This window comes from Arachis ipaensis, chromosome B5 (genome assembly GCF_059453495.1).
Source record: "Arachis ipaensis isolate K30076 ecotype BB chromosome B5, ASM5945349v1, whole genome shotgun sequence".
NCBI classification, from domain to species: domain Eukaryota; kingdom Viridiplantae; phylum Streptophyta; class Magnoliopsida; order Fabales; family Fabaceae; genus Arachis; species Arachis ipaensis.
In genome coordinates, this window is record NC_142440.1 from 128,738,892 (window position 1) to 128,749,587 (window position 10,696).

Consider the following 10,696-nt stretch of genomic DNA (forward strand, 5'->3'; position numbering starts at 1 on the left):
CAGATACTCAGAGCATGATGATGGCCTCCTAACACCAAACTTAGAGTTTGAATGTGGGGGCTCTATTTGACTCTACATTGAGAGAAGCTTTTCATGCTTCCTCTCTATGGTTACAGAGGGAGATCCTTGAGCCTTAAACACAAGGGAGTCCTCATTCACTTGAAGGACCAATTCTCCTCTATCAACATCAATCACAGCTTTTGCTGTGGCTAGGAAGGGTCTGCCAAGGATGATGGATTCATCCATACACTTCTCAGTGTCTAGGATTATGAAATCAACAGGGATGTAGTGGTCTTCAACCTTTACCAAGACATCCTCTACAAGTCCATAAGCCTGTTTCCTTGAATTTTCTGCCATCTCTAGTGAGATTCTTGCAGCTTGTACCTCAAGGATCCCTAGCTTCTCCATTACAGAGAGAGGCATGAGGTTTATGCTTGACCCTAGGTCACACAGAGCCTTCTCAAAGGTCATGGTGCCTATGGTACAAGGTATTGAGAACTTTCCTGGATCCTGTCTCTTCTGAGGTAATCTCTGCCTAGTCAAGTCATCCAGTTCTTTAGTGAGCAAGGGGGGTTCATCCTCCCAAGTCTCATTACCAAATAACTTGGCATTTAACTTCATGATTGCTCCAAGGTACTTAGTAACTTGCTCTTCAGTAACATCTTCATCCTCTTCAGAGGAAGAATACTCATCAGAGCTCATGAATGGAAGAAGTAAATTCAATGGAATCTCTATGGTCTCAGTGTGAGCCTCAGATTCCCATGGTTCCTTATTAGGGAACTCCTTGGGGGCCAGTGGATGTCCATTGAGGTCTTCCTCAGTGGAAATCACTGCCTTTCCCTCCTCTATGCATTCGGCCATGTGGGACGTGTTTATGGCCTTGCATTCTCTCTTTGGGTTCTCTTTTGTATTGCTTGGGAAAGTACTAGGAGGGAGTTCAGTAACTTTCTTACTCAGCTGACCCACTTGTGCCTCCAAATTTCTAATGGGAGTAAACTACCATTTGTACCCACGAAAGTTGAAAACACTGACATATCTACCCATAGAAAAAGGAAATTACCATTTGTACCCATGAAAAATGATTTTTACAAGTAAAATTATCCAAACCCTAAAAAATTACCTAAAATCCCTAAATTACTCTTATCTTCACCACCAAACCACCTCCTTCACCCAAACCCCTTTCTAACCCTAACCCTCTTCACCCAGCCACCACCCCTCTTTTTCTTTCTAACACACTCTCACCATTACTTTCCACTCAGTCCCCACCGCTGCTCCAATGGCTCCTTGCCACACCCTCCTCTCTTTCATCCTCACAGTCACAGTAACACTTGCTGCCGCTTCCCCGGAGAAGAAGAGCACTTTCATGGTGCAAGTACACCATGAAGCCAAGCCCTCCATCTTCCCAACCCACAAGCACTGGTACGCTCCCCACTAACCACTCCATCATCCTCATCTACTCATCACCTTACCGCTACCACCACCACTAACCCCAAATTGCCTCTGTTTCCGTTCTTACAACCTCCAATGTCAGTGTCAGTGACCACCCCTCCTTCTCTCCTTCCCTGTCTCGCTCTTGCCGAACAGAGGACATTCGCACCCACCCCGCCCCTGCTTCGCCGCCGCTAGCAACCCTAGAGCCACAGTGCCCCTTCTCCTCTTTTCACTGCCGACCACATAGGGCTACCTTATCCTCATCACCGAACCAGTGCCCCTGATGGGCCACCACGCCAGCTGCCACCACCGCGGTCCCCTTTGCAAACCAAATTCGTAGTGAGCTCTCTCTCTCTCTCTTTCTGTCTCTTTCACCATTTTTCTTTTCTCCTAGAAAAAGTGAATCCAAATACATGAGGCTTCTATGTTTGATTGTTTAGATTTGATCCTCTCTCCTCACTCTCTTCTCACCTTGGATCTGTGTTCTTTTTTGCCCTATTTCTATTAGCTTTCTCCATGACACCCTTTTCAATGTTTTATTTTCTCAAACAGCTTCAGATTCAGTTGAAACCAAGATCCAATTTTGACTCTCACCCATCGTCATCCATTTCAAATTCCTCTCTGTGGGGATTTTGATTCCTCCAAAGGTGAAGGTTATGGTGATGAAGGAGTGACAATGAGGTGGTTTGTGGCAGAGGTGGTTTGTGGCAGAGAAATGGAGGTTAGATCGGAGAGTGTTCATGTGATGCAAAGAGAGAGATGAGGGATGATGGTAGCAGTGGTAATGATAAGGGTATTTTAGAGATTTTAGGTAATTTTTTAGGGTTTGGATAATTTTGCTTGTAAAAATCATTTTTCATGGGTACAAATGGTAATTTCCTTTTTCTATGGGTAGATATGTCAGCGTTTTCAACTTTCGTGGGTACAAATGGTAGTTTACTCTTCTAATGGAGGATCTTATTTCAGTCATGAAACTTTGAGTGGTTTTAATTGGATCAGAGACTACAGTTGCTACGTCAGAGTGGCTCTGCTTAGAATTCTCTATCTATTGCTGAGAAGATGATGGAAAAGGCTTGCTATTGCTAAACCTATTTCTTCCACCATTACTGTTGTTGAAGCCTTGTTGAGGCCTCTGTTGGTCCTTCCATGAGAGATTTTGATGATTTCTCCATGAAGGATTATAGGTGTTTCCATATGGTTCTCCCATGTAATTTACCTCTTCTATTGTTGGGTTCTCGAGATCATAGGCTTCTTCTTCAGATGAGGCTTCTTTAGTACTGCCTGTTGCTGCTTGCATGCCAGACAGGCTCTGAGAAATCATATTGACTTTCTGAGTCAATATTTTGTTCTGAGCCAATATGGCATTCAGAGTATCAATCTCAAGAACTCCTTTCTTCTGATTTGTCCCATTATTCACAGGATTCCTTTCAGAAGTGTACATGAATTGGTTATTTGCAACCATTTCAATGAGTTCTTGAGCTTCTACAGGCGTTTTCTTCAGATGAAGAGATCCTCCAGCAGAGCTGTCCAATGACATCTTGGACAGTTCAGACAGACCATCATAGAAGATACCTATGATGCTCCATTCTGAAAGCATGTCAAAAGGACACCTTCTGATCAATTGCTTGTATCTTTCCCAAGCTTCATAGAGGGATTCACCTTCCTTCTGTCTGAAGGCTTGGACTTCCACTCTAAGCTTACTCAATTTTTGAGGTGGAAAGAACTTTTCCAAGAAGGCATTGACTAGCTTTTCCCAAGAGTTCAGGCTTTCTTTAGGTTGTGAGTCCAACCATGTCCTAGCTCTGTCTCTTACAACAAAAGGGAAGAGCATAAGTCTGTAGACCTCAGGGTCAACCCCATTGGTCTTAATAGTATCACAGATTTGCAAGAATTCAGCTAAGAACTGATGAGGATCTTCTAATGGAAGTCCATGAAACTTGCAATTCTGTTGCATTAGAGAAACTAATTGAGGCTTAAGCTCAAAGTTGTTTGCTCCAATGGCAGGGATAGAGATGCTTCTCCCATAGAAATCGGGAGTAGGTGTAGTAAAGTCACCAAGCACCTTCCTTGCATTGTTGGCATTGTTGTTGTTTTCGGCTGCCATGGCTTCTTCTTGTTTGAAAATTTCTGTTAGGTCCTCTACAGAGAGTTGTACTTTAGCTTCTCTTAGCTTTCTCTTCAAGGTCCTTTCAGGTTCAGGATCAACTTCAACAAGAATGTCCTTGTCCTTGCTTCTGCTCATATGAAAGAGAGAAGAGGAAAGTATGGAATTCTCTATGTCACAGTATAGAGATTCCTTGAGGTGTCAGAGAAAAAGAAGAATAGAAGGAGGAGGTAGAGAGGAGAGAATTCAAACTTATAGAGAGAGTCTGAATTACTGATAGTGGAGGAGTGTTAGTCCTTAAATAGAAGGGTGTGAGAAGAGGGGAAGAATTTTCGAAAACAAATTAAAAAGATTTTGAAATAATTAAAAGAAATTTTGAAAAAATAGTTGATGATTTTCGAAAATTGAGTTTGAGGTAATAGTTAATTGATTTTGAAAAAGATTTTGAAATTAGAAATTAAAAAGATATGATTGAAAATTATTTTGAAAAAGATGTGATTGAGAAGATATATTTGAGAAGATATGATTGAAAATTGATGAGCGGATAATTTATACGCTTTTTGGCATTGTTTTTAGTATATTTTTAGTATGATTTAGTTAGTTTTTATTATATTTTTATTAGTTTTTAATTAAAAATCACATTTCTGGACTTTACTATGAGTTTGTGTATTTTTCTATGATTTCAGGTATTTTCTGGCTGAAATTGAGGGACTTGAGCAAAAATCAGAGTCAGAGGTTGAAGAAGGACTGCAGATGCTGTTGGATTCTGACCTTCCTGCACTCAAAGTGGATTTTCTGGAGCTACAGAACTCCAAATGGCACGCTCTCAATTGCGTTGGAAAGTAGACATCCAGGGCTTTCTAGCAATATATAATAGTTTATACTTTGCCCGAGTTTAGATGACGCAAACTGGCGTTCAACGCCAGCTTCTTACCCTATTCTGGAGTCAAACGCCGGAAACAGGTTGCAAAGTGGAGTTAAACACCAGAAACAGGTTACAAACTGGCGTTCAACTCCAAGGAATACCTCTACAAATGGAAGCTTCAATGCTTAGCCCAAGCACACACCAAGTGGGCCCCGGAAGTGAATTTCTGCATCATTTACTATTTTCTGTAAACCTAGTAACTAGTCTGATATAAATAGGACATTTTACTATTGTATTAGACATCTTATGAATTTTAGTTCATCTTAGGATCATATTGATCACGTTTAGGAGGGCTGGCCTCTCGGCCATGCCTAGACCTTGTTCTTATGTATTTTCAACGGTAGAGTTTCTACACACCATAGATCAAGGTGTGGAGCTCTGCTGTTCCTCATGAATTAATACAAAGTACTATTATTTTTCTATTCAATTCAAGCTTATTCCAATTCTAAGATATTCATTCGCGCCTAAATATGAATGTGATGATCGTGACACTCATCATCATTCCCAACCTATGAACGCGTGCCTGACAACCACTTCCGTTCTACCTTAGATTGAATGAGTATCTCTGGGATTCCTTAATCAGAGTCTCCGTGGTATAAGTTAGAATCCATGGACAGCCATTCCTGAGATCCAGAAAGTCTAAACCTTGTTTGTGGTATTTCGAGTATGATCTGGGAAGGGGTGGCTGTGACGAGCTTCAAACTCGCGAGTGCTGGGCGTAGTGACAGACACAAAAGGATAGTAAATCCTATTCCAGTATGATCGAGAACCGACAGATGATTAGCCATGCAGTGACAGCGCATTGGACCATTTTTACTGAGAGGACGGGATGTAGCCATTGACAACAGTGATGCCTAACATACAGCTTGCCATAGAAAGGAGTATGAATGATTGGATGAAGACAGCAGGAAAGCACAGGTTCAGGAGGAACGAAAGCATCTCTACACGCTTATCTGAAACTCTCACCAATGAATTACATAAGTATCTCTATCTTTATTTTACCTTTTATTTATCTTTTAATTATTAAATCTCCATAATCAATTGAATCTGCCTGACTGAGATTTACAAGGTGACCATAGCTTGCTTCAAGCCGACAATCTCCGTGGGATCGACCCTTACTCACGTAAGGTTTATTACTTGGACGACCAAGTGCACTTGCTGGTTAGTTACACGAAGTTGTGACAAAGAGCTAATATTATGAACGTGTGTATTGAGTTTTTAGCGCCGTTACCAAGGAAAGAACGATCACGATTTCGTGCACCAAGTTTTTGGCGCCGTTGCCGGGGATTGTTCGAGTTTGGACAACTGACGGTTCATCTTGTTGCTCGGATTAGGTAATTTTATTTTAATTTTAAGCTTTTTGTTCTTATTTTTATTTTAAAAAAAATTATTTTCAAAAATTTATTTTTCTTCGGAATTTTTAAGAATGAATTCTAGAGTTTCATGAAGCACGTTGAAGCCTGGCTGGCTGTAGAGCCATGTCTAATTCATTTGGACCGAGGCTTCCACTTATCAGCATATGAAGTTGGATGAAGTATCAGCTGTTGTATGCCTGATTTGTATCTGCTGAAGCTTGGCTGGCCATTGGCCATGTCTAGTGCTTTGGACCGGAGCTTTCACTGAAAGCTTGGCTGGCTAGTGAGTCATGTCTAATTCCTTGACCGGAGCTTTAGACTAACATTGCAAGATTCCTGGAATTTATATTAAAAATTTTGAAATCCTTGTTTTTCTTTTTCCAATTAATTTTTGAAAACTCAAAAAAAAAATTAAAAGAATCATAAAATAAAAAATATTTGATGTTTCTTGTTTGAGTCTAGTGTCTAAAAAATTAAAAATTTCTAAGTTTGGTGTCTTGCATGTTTTCTTTTCTTAAAAATTTTCAAAAATAAGTTCTTGGTGTTCATATTGACATTCAAAGTGTTCTTGGTATTCATCTTGACATTCATAGTGTTCTTGCATGCATCATTTGTTTTGATCCAAAATTTTCATGCATTGAGTCTTTTTGATGTTTTTCTCTCTCATCATTAAAAATTCAAAAATCAAAAAAATATCTTTCCCTTTTCTTCTCATAAAATTCGAATATTTGACTTGACTTTTTCAAAAATTTTTAAAATCTAGTTGTTTCTTATGAGTCAAATCAAATTTTCAATTTAAAAATTCTATCTTTTTCAAATCTTCTTCAAAAATCAAACCTTTTTCATTTTTCTTTCATATTTTCGAAAATTCCAATTTAATTTTCAAAATATTTTTCTTATTTTTATTTCATATTTTCGAATTCAATGCTAATAATTAATGTGATTGATTCAAAAATATTAAGTTTGTTACTTGCCTAATAAGAAAGGTTCAATCTTTAAATTTTAAAATCAAATCTTTTTGTTTCTTGTTAGTCAAGTAATCAACTTTAATTTTCAAAATCAAATCTTTTTAAAATTCTTTTTCAAATCTTTTTCAAAATAAATTTCAATCACATCTTTTTCAAAATTTAATTTCAAAATCTTTTCTAACTTCTTATCTTTTCAAATTTGATTTTCAAATCTTTTTCAATTAACCACTTTACTTTTTGTTTGATTCTTATCTTTTTCAAAACTACCTAACTAATTCTCTCTCTAATTTTCGAAAATCCCTTCCCTCTTTTTCAAATTTCCTTTTTAATTAACTAATTGTTTTAATTTTAATTTAATTTGATTTTAATTTTCGAATTTTAACTTTAATTTCAAAATATTTTTATTTTATTTTGTTTAATTTTCGAATTCTTCTCTTCCTCATCTCCTTCTAATTATTTATTCATCTACTAACACTTCTCTTCCACCCAAAATTCGAACCCCATCTCCCTCTCTGTGTTCGAGTTTTTCCTCTTCTCCTTCCTATATTCTTCTCTTCTTATACTTGCATAAGGAATCTCTATACTGTGACATAAAGGATTCTATATTTTTTTTTGTGTTCTCTTCTTTTTCATATGAGCAGGAACAAGGATAAGAACATTCTTGTTGAAGCCGATCCTGAACCTGAAAGGACTCTGAAGAGGAAGCTAAGGGAAGCTAAAGCTCAACTCTCTGGAGAAAATCTGACAGAAATTTTCGAAAAAGAAAGAGACATGGCCGAAAATAATAACAATGTAAGGAAGATGCTTGGTAACTTTACTACACCAAATTCCAATTCACATGGAAGAAGCATCTCAATTCCTGCCATTGGAGCAAACAATTTTGAGCTTAAACCTCAACTAGTTTCTCTGATGCAACAGAACTTCAAGTTTCATGGACTTCCATCTGAAGATCCTTTTCAGTTCTTAACTGAATTCTTGCAGATCTGTGATACTGTTAAGACCAATGGGGTTGATCCCGAGGTCTACAGGCTCATGCTTTTCCCATTTGCTGTGAGAGACAGAGCTAGAATATGGTTGGATTCTCAACCTAAAGATAGCCTGAACTCTTGGGATAAGCTGGTCACAGCTTTCTTAGCCAAGTTCTTTCCTCCTTAAAAGCTTAGTAAGCTTAGAGTGGATGTTCAAACCTTTAGACAGAAAGAAGGTGAATCCCTCTATGAAGCTTGGGAGAGGTATAAGTAACTGACCAAAAAGTGTCCCTCTGACATGCTTTCAGAATGGACCATCCTGGATATATTCTATGATGGTCTGTCTGAGTTATTAAAGATGTCACTGGACCATTATGCAGGTGGATCCATTCACCTAAAGAAAACGCCTGCAGAAGCTCAAGAACTCATTGACATGGTTGCTAACAACCAGTTTATGTACACTTCTGAGAGGAATCCTGTAAGTAATGGAATGCCTCAGAGGAAGGGAGTTCTTGAAATTGATGCTCTGAATGCCATATTGGCTCAGAACAAAATATTGACTCAGCAAGTCAATATAATTTCTCAGAGTCTGAATGGAATGCAAGATGCATCCAACAGTACTCAAGAGGCATCTTCTAAAGAAGAAGCTTATGATCCTGAGAACCCTGCAATAGCAGAGGTGAATTACATGGGGGAACCCTATGGAAACACATATAATCCCTCATAGAGAAATCATCCAAATTTCTCATGGAAGGATCAACAAAAGCCTCAACAAGGTTTCAATAATGGTGGAAGGAACATGTTTAGCAATAGCAAGCCTTTTCCATCATCCACTCAGCAACAGACAGAGAATTCTGAGCAGAATCCATCTAGCTTAGCAAATATAGTCTCTGATCTATATAAGGCCACTTTGAGTTTCATGAATGAAACAAGGTCCTCCATTCGAAATTTGGAGGCACAAGTAGGCCAGCTGAGTAAAAGAGTCACTGAAACTCCTCCTAGTACTCTCCCAAGCAATACAGAAGAGAATCCAAAGAGAGAGTGCAAGGCCATTAATATAACCAAAATGGCCGAACCCAAAGGGGAGGAGGAGGATGTGAATCCTAGTAAGGAAGACCTCCTGGGACGTTCAGTGAACAATAAGGAGTTTTCCTTTGAGGAACCAAAGGAATCTGAGACTCATCTAGAGACCATAGAGATTCCAATGAACCTCCTTCTGCCCTTTATGAGCTCTGATGAGTATTCTTCTTCTGAAGAGAATGAAGATGTTACTGAAGAGCAAGTTGCCAAGTACCTTGGTGCAATCATGAAGCTGAATGCCAAATTGTTTGGTAATGAGACTTGGGAAGATGAACCTCCCTTGCTCACCAATGAACTGAATGCATTGGATAGGCAGAAATTACCTGAAAGGAGGAAAGATCCTGGTAAATTCTTAATACCCTGTAACATAGGCACCATGACCTTTGAGAAGGCTCTGTGTGACCTGGGGTCAGGAATAAACTTAATGCCACTCTCTGTAATGGAGAAACTTGGGATCTTTAAGGTGCAAGCTGCCAGAATCTCATTAGAGATGGCAGACAACTCAAGAAAAGAGGCTTATGGACAAGTAGAGAACGTGTTAGTAAAGGTTGAAGGCCTTTACATCCCTGCTGATTTCATAATCCTAGACATTGGGAAGGATGAGGATGAATCCATCATCCTTGGAAGACCCTTCCTAGCCACAGCAAAAGCTGTGATTGATGTGGACAGAGGAGAGTTGGTCCTTCAACTGAATGATGACTACCTTGTATTTAAAAGCCAAGGTTCTCCTTCTGTAACCATGGAGAAGAAGCATGAAAATCTTCTCTCACTGCAGAGTCAACCAAAGCTCCCACAGTCAAACTCTAAGTTTGGTGTTGGGAGGCCACAACCAAACTCTAAGTTTGGTGTTGAACTCCCATATCCAAACTCTAAGTTTGGTGTTGGAAAGTCTCAACAATGCTCTGAACATCTGTGAGGCTCCATGAGAGCTCACTATCAAGCTATTGACATTAAAGAAGCGCTTGTTGGGAGGCAACCCAGTATATTTAATTATATTACTTTTATGTTTATTTTGTGTTTTATTAGGTTGATGATCATGTGGAGTCACAAAAACTACAAAAAAATCAAAAACAGAATGAAAAATAGAATGAAAAACAGCTCACCCTGGAGGAAGAGCTTACTGGCATTTAAACGCCAGTAAGGCTAGCAGAATGGGCGTTAAACGCCCAGTCTGGCACCATTCTGGGCGTTTAACGCCAGAACAGAGTATGAAACTGGCGTTAAACACCAGAAACAAGCAGCAGTCTGGCGTTTTAACGCCAGGATTGCACACTAAGAAAAGCTGGCGTTAAACGCCAGAAACAAGCTACATTTGGGCGTTTAACGCCAGAACCAAGCATGGAAGTGGCGTTAAACGCCATGATTGCATGCTTAGGGCGTTTTACACGCCTAAAAGGTGCAGGGATGTAAAATCCTTGACACCTCAGTATCTGTGGATCCCACAGGATCACCTCAGGATCTGTGGACCCCACAGGATCCCCACCTACCCCACTTCTCTCTTCTTCACACATTCAAATAACACTATACCCTTCACCAATCACCTCAATCTCTCTTCCCCATCACCTCTTAACCACTCACATCCATCCACACTTTCCCATAAACCCCACCTACCTTCAAAATTCAAAATCTCTTTCCCATCCAAACCCACCCTAAATGGCCGAACCCTAACCCCTCCCCATCCACTATATAAACCCCTCATTCCTTCTTCATTTTCACAAAACACTACCCTCTCTTCTCCCCTTGGCCGAAACAAACACATCTCTCCCTCTCCTCCATTTCTTCTTCTTCTTCTCCTTCTTTCTTCTTCTTTTGCTCGAGGATGAGCAACATTCTAAGTTTGGTGTGGTAAAAGCATAGCTTTTTTG

General features: G+C 39.4%; 2 non-coding genes across 2 annotated transcripts; one reads left to right on the plus strand and one right to left on the minus strand.

Moving 5' to 3' along the window:
* Positions 1-3,022: 3,022 nt before the first annotated feature.
* Positions 3,023-3,130, plus strand: LOC148565753 (small nucleolar RNA R71). Its single transcript, XR_015884288.1, has one exon. It is a non-coding gene; the product is annotated as a small nucleolar RNA R71 (small nucleolar RNA).
* Positions 3,131-7,947: 4,817 nt separating this feature from the next.
* Positions 7,948-8,055, minus strand: LOC148565754 (small nucleolar RNA R71). Its single transcript, XR_015884405.1, has one exon. It is a non-coding gene; the product is annotated as a small nucleolar RNA R71 (small nucleolar RNA).
* Between the last annotated feature and the right edge of the window lie 2,641 nt (positions 8,056-10,696).